The sequence below is a fragment of the Brachycentrus maculatus genome, unplaced genomic scaffold (genome assembly GCF_059751285.1).
Source record: "Brachycentrus maculatus isolate JH-2025_06_01 unplaced genomic scaffold, ASM5975128v1 h1tg000153l, whole genome shotgun sequence".
NCBI lineage: Eukaryota > Metazoa > Arthropoda > Insecta > Trichoptera > Brachycentridae > Brachycentrus > Brachycentrus maculatus.
In genome coordinates, this window is record NW_028280906.1 from 1,457,501 (window position 1) to 1,471,339 (window position 13,839).

At 33.9% G+C, this 13,839-nt stretch overlaps 1 protein-coding gene across 1 annotated transcript in view; it reads right to left on the minus strand.

Annotated features, from left to right (window-relative positions):
- The window catches only part of LOC148308691 (uncharacterized), a 218,862-nt gene that overhangs the window by 14,235 nt on the left and 190,788 nt on the right, over positions 1-13,839 (minus strand). The gene's annotated exons all lie outside the window — the stretch shown is intronic.

The window sequence follows — 13,839 nt, forward strand, 5'->3', positions numbered from 1 at the left end:
AAGAGTGGATAAAACCCAGAAGCCATTGTCGAGACGCCCTTGCACCCATTAAAAGTCAATGTTTGGTGTGCTTTACGGGCGGGTGGAATCATTGGCCCATATTTTTTTTAAGACAATGCTGGCCAGAATGTTACGGTCAATGAAGAGCGCTACAGAACCATGATTTGATTACTGACTTCGTATCTCAGTTGAATGGCATGGATGTGATAGAGCTATGGTTTCAACAAGATGGCGCAACATGCCACACGGCGGGTGCCACCATCAATTTATTGCGGGAAATTAAAATTTGTATACCTCTAAAAAAAACACCATATAAAAAAAACTATTTAAGGTTTGAACAGCGAAGGACTGCGATGACAGGGTGTCCGGATATTAGCGACAATAATGATCTGTCGCGTCGCCATCGATTAGGCCGTGAATGATCACAAAGTTAGAGAGGGGCACACCTCGGTTGTCCGACAATAATCGGATTAATTCAGTACTTCAATGATGAAATCACCAAATCGGCCGTACTCCGCACCATTTATACGACATGTATCAGCCATATTGGCGTGTCATAGTCAAGTATCCCATGCGTATAGGCAATTTGGTGACGTAACAGATGATTGCGTACAGCGCAGCGCTTCGACAAAAGGGCGATACAATGATACAAGGCCATACTCGCAAAAATAAAATTCAGTTAACTTCCGATAGAGCACAGTGTCGGACGTCAGGTTATGCCCAATTTTTTTTCAATCTGACCTATGTTCAAAATGAGTAAGCTTAATACTTCACAAATTGCTCAACTGATGGCGTAACAATCGGTCATAATTCATGAATGTATCGAAAACTTTACCGGTATGCGGTAGGATCTAACATCATTGCATAAAATACAAAGTTCAAGAATTAGTTCAATATGGATATTTAAAAATGGGCAGAATGGTGAACGTTACACAAGTGTATACAAAGTGATCGCTCAAGCCAGCCAAACGCCAGATCGTAAGCCCTCGGATGCTCAGACATCCATATACACTTGGGTCTGTTTTTATGCGGATCTTTTTTATGCGATTTTGAAGTTATGCGATTTTCAAATGTCTTATCTGAACTTATCCCTTATTTTTGTAGGTAGTTAATGTCTTTTTTATGCAAATTCGCATAAAAAATCTTATGTGACAATAGTATTTTTTCCACCTAACACGACATGCTTAAAAAATTACATTGCACATTTAAAAAATATTATATAAGAACACTTATCGACGTGAAATGGATAAACTAGAGAATGAGAAATTAACTGTACCTGAATGTTGGTCGTTTTCATCGTTCACTTCATAAAAATTTCGGAAACGTTTTTACTTTTTAATAGTAAAAAAAAGCATCACAAAGCGTATTTCCTCAGATATTTAATTCATTTTCAAACTTTTTACAAAAGCAATGAATTGAAAAACAATTTTCTCAAAAAATGTAGACTAAAATGTCTCCTTTAAGCACATGTTCATTTGAAACAATTAGGCGAGTTTTGCCTGATATGTGGGCATCAACATCATCTAGTGGCAAAAAACCGCAGATACTTTTTATATGATATATCGTGTTTTTATTTTTAATTTTTTATGCGATTTTTGGTACATTCTATGATATTGATTTGAAGTTATGCGGTTTTTAAAAAAATGGAACCTATCCCCCAGTTTCGTATGTAGTTCATCTTTTCTATGCGACTCCCCGTGTGACGTATATAAAAAGAGACCCAAGTGTACATGTTTCAAATCATTAAAAAAAGAAATATAATACAACAGCCAGATCGGTACGGTAGAAGACGAATATTTGCTCTAACGTCATCGAAGTGGTGGTAGGTCGCATAACTGTATTGCGCTACAAAAAGGGTTCGAGGTACAGAAATGAGTTGCAAAAACATCTGCAATGTTCCCAATGTTTGAAACGACAGTTTTTAATTTCGAAATAACGATTCAAAAAGGTCGCCAAACAACGATACAAGTATTTGTGTATTGTGGTTGTTAATAATGGGTAAAATTGGTGAATGTTACACGTGTGTAAAGTGATCACTTAAATCAGCCTATGACGGTCGTCAGCTCCGTAAATGTCCAGACTTCCATATTATTCTTAATCTTTTATGAGATGTCAAAAAATAATATGAAAAATAACTCCTATAATCGGAGATAATCCAGATTTGTGAACAAGTATTTGGATACACTCAAAATGTTGTAAATAAATTAACGATACAAGTGAGAGAAACATAATACGACAGCCAGATCGGTACGGTAGATGCCGAATCATTTGTTGAAACGTCAGTGATGGTAGGTCGCATAACTGTATTGCGATAAAGAATGAGCTGCAAAAACATCTGCAATGCTTCCATGTTTGAAACAACAGTTTTTAATTTCGAAATTACGATTCAAAAAGGTCGACTAGACGCGTGCTGGCGCTTTGTGTTGGCTCTTTATTCCAGTTGGCCATTGTTTGAGCAGACAAGATACAAAAGCCAGGCCGGCTAGTAGTATCCACAACAGGTAGGTCACTCGAAATGTCAACGGAAAGGTAATCGGGCCAAAAGACAGATAAAATAAAGACAGACAAAAGACTGAGGAACACTTGGCGTGATCAAGTATTCCAAATACAGTGGAACCTCTCATAACGAGCATAATCCGTTCCAGAATCTTACTCGTCAAGCTCAACATTTTTTTGACTGGCGCGGAAGACCCGGCTCACAAGTTAATGTCGTGAAAATGGGACTTGACTTTTCTCTATAATTCGTTATGCGAAATATCGCTCGTTAAAAGGGTAACATTAAAAAAATGTTTGCTATGAAAAATAATCGTTATGAGAGGTTCCACTGTACTCGAAGTTTTAAGTGCTCAGGTCAGGAGTCGGAATAATCGGCGGGTATGTATGAGGAAATGGGAATGTGGAGGAGGCGAAGATTGTGTGATGGCTAGTTAGTTAGATAGATAAACGTGGACCTTCACTGAATATCTAATTTCCATACAATGTGTATTTACGTAAAATAACGATTTACATTGAATAAGTCCGAGGCAAAAAAAAACAAAAACAAAAAAAACCAGCAAAGGTAGGTACCGAAATTACCTATAAAAATGCAATGTAGTCTTGATCGTCAGTTACGCGAAGGCCCTTATCAGTTTAAAAACTAATAAAGGCCATGTAAAAACTAATAAAGTTTAAAAACTAATACCATGGATAGAAGTGAAGCTTCTTAAAATAATAAATGAGATATTCAAGAATTTCATTAATTGATTCGGCAGTCACTTTGTGGTAAAATCTATCCATTTTTAATTAATGTTTTACTTAGTAAATACCACTCTTGCTTAAATCTACAGTAGATTTTAAGAAATAGTGGTATTTACTTAGTAAAACATTAATTAAAAAATAATTAAGTAATTATATATATTTTATATATATATATATATATATATATATATATATATATATATATATATATATATATATATATATATATATATATATATATATATATATTACATGCTGACTTTATGCATGTTTTTTTATGCATGAAAGGGTTAAAACAACCCTTGCAGGATAATACAGAGAGCGGGAGTAATCACACAATGGGGAAGTAATATGGTTACCATGAAACGGTGCCACATTCCGCGGATCGATTTCTCGAAGAGTGAGAGCACGATTCAGTCGGGAGGGGTGCGGGTCGGTGTGCGTAGGGTGGGAGGTTTGGTGGGTGGGTGGTAGGGTGGTAGGGTGGGGACAGTGTGGGCCCCACATTTCGCGCGGCTTGGCGCATGTGCTAAAGCGACGATATGAAGCGGACAGTTTCGCGGGAAGCGCCTGAATTTATATACGTATATATATATATATATATATATATATATATATATATATATATATATATATATATATATATATATATATATATATATATATATATGTATATATATATATATATATATATATATATATATATATATATATATATATATATGTATATATATAAATAAATATAAATATATATATATTTTGTATGCATAGACGCGAGTAATAATAAAACAGAATTACTATTTGACACTCGTGTTTCCGGTGGCCGTAACGGATTTACCACCAACTAAATATGGCGGTAAATGTACAAATACCGTTTTGGCACTTCCGGCGAGAGAATCGGTCATCAATTAGTAATATCTTATTATTTTTTGACATCTCATCAAAGATGAAGAAGAATATGGAAGTCTGGGCATTTACGGGGCTTACGACCGTCATAGGCTGGTTTGAGTGATCACTTTACACACGTGTAACATTCACCAATTCTACCCATTATTGACAACCACACTACTCAAATTCTTGGAAGTTCTATATATATGAACCAATTTAGAAACCTTGTTCATGAATCACTAGAACTTCACTAGAGACATCTATTGGTGAGATGTAAAGAAGCTTTTTATTAAGCAAAAACTCTTATATTAGTATGTGACATCCGAATCCTGGATTATAATCACACACATGAGAAACGCCAGAAAATACCATTTTCATTTTTATTATTAAGCTTATAATTTGACCAGATAATTTATTTACAACATTTTGAGTGTGTCCAAATACTTGTTCACAAAATCTGGATTATCTCCAATTACAGGAGTTATTTTCATATTATTTTTTGACATCTCATCAAAGATGAAGAAGAATATGGAAGTCTGGGCATTTACGGGGCTTACGACCGTCATAGGCTGGTTTGAGTTTGGTTTGCTTAATAAAAAGCTTCTTTACATCTCACCAATAGATGTCTCTAGTGAAGTTCTAGTGATTCATGAACAAGGTTTCTAAATTGGTTCATATATATAGAACTTCCAAGAATTTGAGTAGTGTGCTTGTCAATAATGGGTAGAATTGGTGAATGTTACACGTGTGTAAAGTGATCACTCAAACCAGCCTATGACGGTCGTAAGCCCCGTAAATGCCCAGACTTCCATATTCTTCTTCATCTTTGATGAGATGTCAAAAAATAATATGAAAATAACTCCTGTAATTGGAGATAATCCAGATTTTGTGAACAAGTATTTGGACACACTCAAAATGTTGTAAATAAATTATCTGGTCAAATTATAAGCTTAATAATAAAAATGAAAATGGTATTTTCTGGCGTTTCTCATGTGTGTGATTATAATCCAGGATTCGGATCTCACATACTAATATAAGAGTTTCTGCTTAATAAAAAGCTTCTTTACATCTCACCAATAGATGTCTCTAGTGAAGTTCTAGTGATTCATGAACAAGGTTTCTAAATTGGTTCATATATATAGAACTTCCAAGAATTTGAGTAGTGTGGTTGTCAATAATGGGTAGAATTGGTGAATGTTACACGTGTGTAAAGTGATCACTCAAACCAGCCTATGACGGTCGTAAGCCCCGTAAATGCCCAGACTTCCATATTCTTCTTCATCTTTGATGAGATGTCAAAAAATAATATGAAAATAACTCCTGTAATTGGAGATAATCCAGATTTTGTGAACAAGTATTTGGACACACTCAAAATGTTGTAGTAATATCTTTATGTGAGAAGTGGCGACTAAAACAGGTTCATCCAAAATGCAATCGATTTTTTTTTGACATCTCAACATAGATGAAGAAGAACGTGGAAGTCTGGGCATTTACGGGGCTTACGACCGTGATTCACCACACTATTCAAATCTTGGAACTTCTAGATATACAATAATAATCAAACTCGAAACATGGTGTTTGACTTCACTAAAACATCACTAGAGACATGTATGGTGGGATGAGAGAAGCTTTTTATTGAGCAGAAACTCTTTCATTTGTATGTGAGGTCCGAATTCTGGATTATATTCACATATTTGAAAAACCTTAGAAAACATCTTTTTCCTTTTTTATTTTGGCTTATAATTTCACCTGTTAGTTAATTTACATTTTTTTAGTGTGTCCAAATACTTGTTCGCAAATCTAGTTGTTTTTTTTTAAATAACTTGTAATTGAAGATAATTCAGATTTGTGAACAAGTATTTGGACACACTCAAAATGTTATATTAACAATCGATTTATTGATTTACCAGCTCTACATTTCTCCGTTTAAACGACGAGAAGTAAGTTAATACGCCGATAAAATTCGACAAAAAGGTATGAATACACTATTGAACGAAATATCAACCGCCAATTATTATTATGTATTTGGATTTGGAAATGATAGGTTTTTTTCAATTTCTTATGGTATCCCCTGCTTATTTTAGTTATAATAAAATACGTTCTTGATATTATTTTCTAGCATTAGGTACATATAAAGTTTCAGGTTGTCAATTCAATATTTGGTACGTAATAAAATCTTTCGGAAATTTCAGTAATTATAATTTCATTGTGTTTTTAAACTATTCTGTATACCAGATATAATATTTTTTATGCTTCTTTGTTCTGTTGCTTCCGCTAGAAACGGATATAAATTGTTAAAATGTTCGTTCGGCCAATAAAGCCATAAAGTTTGATAATTACCTATAACTGTACTGTACTAAAACTGACAGAAACCTCGCTATTCATGACGGATTACGGCGTTTCAATTTTGATAAGTACAAAAAAAAACTTCATAATGTTCTTGTTCAAGGCTGAGAAGAAACCAATCACAAATATAAATAGAATATTTACAATATGTACGTGTGTGTGGAGGATCAAGTTTAAGGGCGAAGGTACCTATAGATATGTACGAGTATATCCTGCTGTCAGCTTTGATACTGTTATTCGGCGAGATTACGGGACCTCAGCCTGCATAATGCGATTATAAATCGAGAAATGCATACCGGTGTAATAAGCAGTTTAAATCAAACTGACGGAAACTAATTCAGTTGAGGCATTTTGCGGTAACTGTAATTAGTCATCTCTAATTTCCTCTCTTCTGATGCTGTCAAATTTCGAGATCAAATTTTAAATTACGGTTTTAATTTACACTGTAAATTTCGATGCTTCATTCTGCGCGTGAGGATGAGAGACTTTGAAATGACCAATGGACCATGGGTGAATACCAAAGCCAGTTTCAGGATGTTTACGGTAATATTAATCACCGACATTAGTTCAAAAACAATGTCAACAATGTCTCACTGTACATCATAAAATTAGATTTCCCGAATGAAAATTAAAAACGATTAAAAAAATTAATTTCTGTATATCACAAATACATGAGTTTAAGGGGCATATAAAGGTAGACATAAATTACGTTATACGAATGATAAAATATGGTATATTACAGGTAGAAAAAACGTTACACAGAAATATTATTATTGTAATTTAATATTTTCCCATGAGAGAGATGATACAATTGTAAGATGTCAGATTTAATAAGTTTTGCGTGTTGATTGATTAATGCGAAATTCAACCATATAATCAAAATATAATTAATTAAATAAAGGGTTGATACAACAATCCACTTCTGTGTAGATTACAGTATCAACCCGTCAATCCATTTTATTGGATTAAAATGCGTCAAAATGTTATTTAATTAATTTTCACTAAAATATAGACCTCCGCATTTTCGAAATTTGAATGTTTAAACATCATTTTGTAAATCTTTTCATGTACCAAAAGCTTATCTTGTTACATTTATTGAATTTCAATATGGGGGAGGGATTCAAAATCTGGATGAAAGAGGAATAATGTGGAACGAATTTATCTGCAAAAAAATACTGAAAGGATGAAATTACAATGAACGAATACGCAGGATATAAAGTAAATGCACGTGTATGTGCTTACATGAAATTGTAGATGTTCTCGTGAATTATGATAGAGAATGAGGTAAAGAGATGAATATATTTTGTATATTAAAAGCATTGATAAATTGTGGTATGGTAATAAAACACTCATAAACGAAACCGTCACGAATAAATGTTTATAAAAGTGGTATTATACAAAGTAAACAATGGATGATAAGTAGTGTTTTAAAGAGATGAAGCCCATTTTTACATCGGCTATGTTATTTGTCGCATTTGCGGCTCAGGAAATCTGAACGTCATCATTAAGAAGCCCATGCAACTGTTTGGTGCGAATTTAGGTATCGTGGCACATTGGGCCATTTTTCTCCGAAAATGAGCAAGGAGCCGCCGTTATGGCCAATAGTGAGCGTTACCGAGCCATCCTTGACGAATTTTTGTTTTCAAATATTGAAGAGGATGACATGGACGACATTTGATCTCATCAGAATGAAGCCACATACCTCGCAGCCAGCTTAACTATCGAAAATCGAATAATAATTAAAATTCTAATCGGAGCTACGATTTGACCCCGTTGGACTATTTTTTGTGGGAGGCCACTGAGGATAAGTGCTACTTACGCTGGCCATCCAGAGACAATTTAGACCTCGAAACACATGATCGAAGTTGCCATTCATGGGATTGAACCCCAAACAATCGAGATTGTACAGAAAAAATGGGTTGATCGAATGGGGTATTGTAAGGCCAGCCGTGGCATTTGAAAGATGTTGTATTTAATTCTTAAATGGAAATTTTCAATCATTCAAAATTAAATAAACGATACTTTTGAAAAAAAAATCCATATTTCCTTTATACTCGATTTAAATTCAAAATATTAGTTAGTTAGATGTTTGGTTCTCGCACTTTATGATTTGCTATTTGCCATGATTAAATTGCACCAATAAAAATCGTAATATACATATGTATTGTATACATATTACAAAAAAAATAAAAAAAATGTTTAAACACACTAATAATTTATTATACTTTTATTAGTGAATCAAACGATAAGGCAATCTTCCGCACGCGTGTTGTACTCATCTCCGCTGTTTTTCTTCTGGACAAAGAAGAAAGGACTTATCCATTAGAGTTGTCGGCAATGTGGGTTGTTGGGAAAGTCTGCGTCCACTTGTTGATATCTGAACAGGCCTTAGTTGGCGAGGTGCCAGAAGTCCACTAAACCAAAGCGAAAATTTTCCGGCGTGTGTTTACTTCAAGAAGCTGATAATATTATGATGCTCTATCGGGCGAACGAAAAACGATATAATTTTCAAATGTTAGGATATGAAAAATTATTGCTCGTGCAGAACCGTACACATGATAGAAATTAAACTTCTTTAAAAATAAAGAATTAGAGAGTTTAGTGTGGGAGATAGAGAGAGAGGGAGCATCTGAAAAGAAATACAACAAAACAAAATTTACATTAAAATACACCGTTATTTCAATATTTCAAATGTCATTGATTGGTGCTTCAATTGGTAATACTGATACCTATCAATGTTTTATAATAACTTAAATACGTCATTCGATATTTTCAAGATAACGAGAAAAAGAGGTAAATAATAACAAAACACAATGATAAATATTACTTACACAACGCGCAGTACCTCACTGTTCATATATAGCGTCTGACAAGTACATCTACAACGCGCGCATGCGCGACTCTATCTTAGTTATCGCTTTGTATCATTGTGTATACGTGGCTTTCTTTTGCTCCACCCCACCCCCGTGGCGTCAAAATTGATAGATCTCTTTCTCTCTCTATATACACGTTAAAACTTTCTTCTCTCTCATGTAGCGAAATGTTCACAATAAACGTGACGCGTCCTTGAAATTTCACGCTAAATTCCGGTCCAATTATAGATTATCGTATCGCCGCCTAAGAAGCTTCAATATGTAAAAATACACAACTATAAAATAGACGCCAATACGATGGAAAAATATTTTGAGCAAAGCAAAGAGCTTCCATGAGCTAACTGTATAAGCGATAGCAGATTCTACTCCCATTCGAGATTGATGGCAATAATAGGTCTGTTAAAAATAAATTGGTGTTAAAATCATTGACAGTTGTTTTCTAGGTTATAAGCCATATGGATCGTTTTAGATCAAACATTTTAGATCGTATTTCGACGTAGCCACAAAAACTCTATTAAAAAAGTACAAATGACAAAAAAAGGTTAGATTTATATAATACATACAAACAATTGACTGAACATACATTGAAGTAGGATGACGTCATAGCGAAGTCGTCATGGAACAAACTAAGAATTTGATATTAAAATAACCCGTTAGAAATAGCCATGTCCTACATTCCGAAATAATAAAATATAGGAAGACCGTTGATATAATATCGTTGATTGAAACAATCTCAGAGACCTTAGTGGACTTCTGTACATATACAACACTAATTACGACTAATTTCAGAAGCTACGGATAAATCCATCAATGGGTCTGAATATAAACGTAGATGGAAGCATCTGTAGCTTCCGAAGCTAGTCGTAACAATATAAAACTACACTAATTACGATTAATTTCAGAAGCTACGGATGAATCCATCAATGGGTCTGAATATAAACGTAGATGGAAGCATCTGTAGCTTCCGAAGCTAGTCGTAACAATATAAAACTACACTAATTACGACTAATTTCAGAAGCTACGGATGAATCCATGAATGGGTCTGAATATAAACGTAGATGGAAGCATCTGTAGCTTCCAAAGCTAGTCGTAACAATATAATACTCAAGTGGTAAAATAAAACAAGTTTTTTTATATTTAATTTAATCATGTCTTACCAAAAAGTGAAAGCCGAAACAATAAATATCACGTTCTTTATATATATATATATATATATATATATATATATATATATATATATATATATATATATATATATATATATATATATATATATATATATATATATATATATATATATATATATATATATATATATATATATATATATATATATATATATATATATATATATATATATATATATATATATATATATATATATATATATATATATATATATATATATATATATATATATATATATATATATGCAGCCAAATTTGCGGATAGTATTTATTGATTAAATAATAATTGATTTTTAGAAATCACATAAATAAGACAATAAAAAATTTAGGTGCCATGTATTCGGGAAATAATATTTCTAGCTGTTGACAAATGAATATCATAATGGGGGACATTAATCGAAATGACGCAACGACGATAATATTCAATCATATGGTAAATTTGACCGATTCCCTGATTACGTAACATAAGTACCCGATTTAGATTACAATAACGCACGTAATAATTAGATAATCACGTTATAATGACAAGTGTCATTGTACGAATGACAATTACCGCAGCCAGTCGCAGAGTTGAGACGATTAACCTATTGAACTGTTTGCATTAGAACACTTCAGCGAGTTAAACTAACGATTTGATTGAATCGAATGACAAGATAACGGGACGATAATATCAATGAAGCGAAGACAATAAGACCTGTGATGTTCGTAACCCAATTGACCGCCCGAATTGTCCGTGACCCAATGAAACACTATAAATATCTAATCGATTATGATTTCGTCACTTCCAAAAAATAAACAAAATACACATACCGTAGAACGGGGCTACTTGAACTTTGATGTGTTACTTGAGCCCAGTACAAAAAAAACTGTATTTGGTATACAATAATGAACGTATCGTGTCAATAAGTGTCACCTAACAGGGAAACAATGAATAATAACATTATTGTGGACAGATCTAAATATTTTTTTTTGTACTGGGCTCAAGTAACACATCAAAGTTCAAGTAGCCCCGTTCTACGGTATTTATTTTAACGTAGAGACTGACCTTAGCATTTCGTCGTAACGTAACACGTTACGATGCGAGCATTCAGGCAGTCAGTACACCGAGCCGAGCGCTCCATCCATAGTTTCGGATGCTCGGTGATGCTCGCCGCGAGCGATGTTACGACGTTATGTTACAACGAAATGCTCCGGTCAGTCTCCACCTATAAATATGACTATTTTCGACATGTTTAATGCAGCGCCAGTGGTTACGCAGTAACTATGTATCGGTACGAATTATTCGTTGGCCGAAACAGTCAGTATACGAACGACGTGCTTGCCTGCATAAGTCGGATTGAATACAATTTAAAAATAGTGCAAATATAAAAACACACGTACATATGAAATCGCGCAAACGTAGCTCGCAGAGACGATCTGACGATTAGCACTGCAAGATTTACTACAAATACCAAAAATTTCCGATTGGTTTGTTCGAGCTGTAGTTTTTACCTTACAGCTTCACATATTTAAGTCAGGTAAAAAATCTTCTGAAAAATTGTCAATTTAATAACGTTTTCAGGGTAAATTGTTAATGCCAATATACTTTTCGTAAATAAAAACTTTTATTAAAATTGATTTAAGGATTTCAATGCTTTAATTAAACGAACTTTCTTCGAAACTTCGTTCGAATCTTTCGAACGAGGAATAATTGAAAATATTAAAAAGAGCTCTTTGCGGTGGTATGGACATGTGGAGCGAATGGATAGCGAGAGAATGACTAAGAAAATATATGTGGCGAATGTGAGAGGGAAAACAGAACGTGGACGACCGAAAAAGACTTGGCACGATCAGATCAATCAGAACCTAAAATCTGGCGGTGTCAAAAGTCTGCGTAATCGGAGGGCATGTATGACTAGATGTATGGATGTGAAGGGGGCTAGGAGTGTATGTCAGGACAGAAGAGTGTGGCGTTCCATCCTCTCTGCCTACCCCTGCGGGGAAACGGCGTGATGGTAGTAGTAGTAGTAGTAGTAATTATTTATTTATTTTTATCTAGGAAGCGAATGTTAGAATTTTTCCACATTAGGATTGTAATTTTATTTTCAATTCAATACTATTTTCACGCAAGCGGCTTATGAGAGGTATGAACCTGGGAACCTGACTCAGAAGTCGTGACTAATCGCTGGACTACAACACGATATCCCGAGATGCCGCCTAGACCTTTTCACAAAAGATATACGTGTTGCCAACCTGAATGAAGCTAAAATCGGAAGTTGAGTGGAAATTTCGGTAGATTGCCAAATTGACTTCTTGAAAAATAACTGTGCGTTACATTTTCTTGTATTTTTTTTTAAAAAAGGTTGATAGGTCTTCAGTTAAAAAAGGTCGTCGCCCAGTATTTAAGGGATTTTCAATAAAGAAAATTTACTTTTCCCGTATTAAAAAAAATCTGTCAGCAGGGGTTAGGGAGAGGTTGGGATTCGGCCAGGTATATTTTCAGTATTCAGGATTCTTTAAATGCTTTCCGGACAAAAAAAATATCTCGATTTTCTTCGTTTAGAAGTTTATCCAGAGCCCATCTATTTGTTCATACGCTCCTCTTCTTTCAGACTATTAAAAACGCTCAAAATCATCATTTCATCTAGTTAGTACAATATTTAATAATTACAATCAGAATTATTAAACAGAGAGATGATTATGTAACATTAATTGTAGAATGTCTACAAAAACAAAAAGTCAACTTTTTTTCTAAATAGTAATATGTAATCATAAAAATTGTTCAACAATATTAACTGTAGAATATTGTTCTATTCCAGCTTTCTGATTGAGATCATTAGGGTTATTTTTTCTGATATCATGTTGTGATATTGTTTTAGTATATCTTCATGATTTGGAAACCACAAAAGGGAAAAACCTAATTTCGGATTCAACTCGATTAGAATTTAATTTAATTCTATACTTATGTATTTATTTCGTATTTCAGTATATATATTTTCTACGAAGAAATCGTAAATATTAGTAGGGCTCGAATTACACAAGTACGTACGGGTAATCAACGCCGAGTTCCATAGTCACTATTTTCATCTTCCTACAATCATTCCACCGCCAATTACTATACCATACAAAATAAGCGTTCTTCACCGTGACCTCGTTCACTTATGTCACCTGGGTTTTATAAAATTATTTACCCAGTGAGAATAAATAATCAATTATCAAACTAACATCGCGTCGACCCGATGTGGTGCTCTATGCATCATTGGATGCGGATATGGGTCGGAGGAAGGTGTTTTATGAATCAACTTTGTTTACTATAAAACTGTAAACTG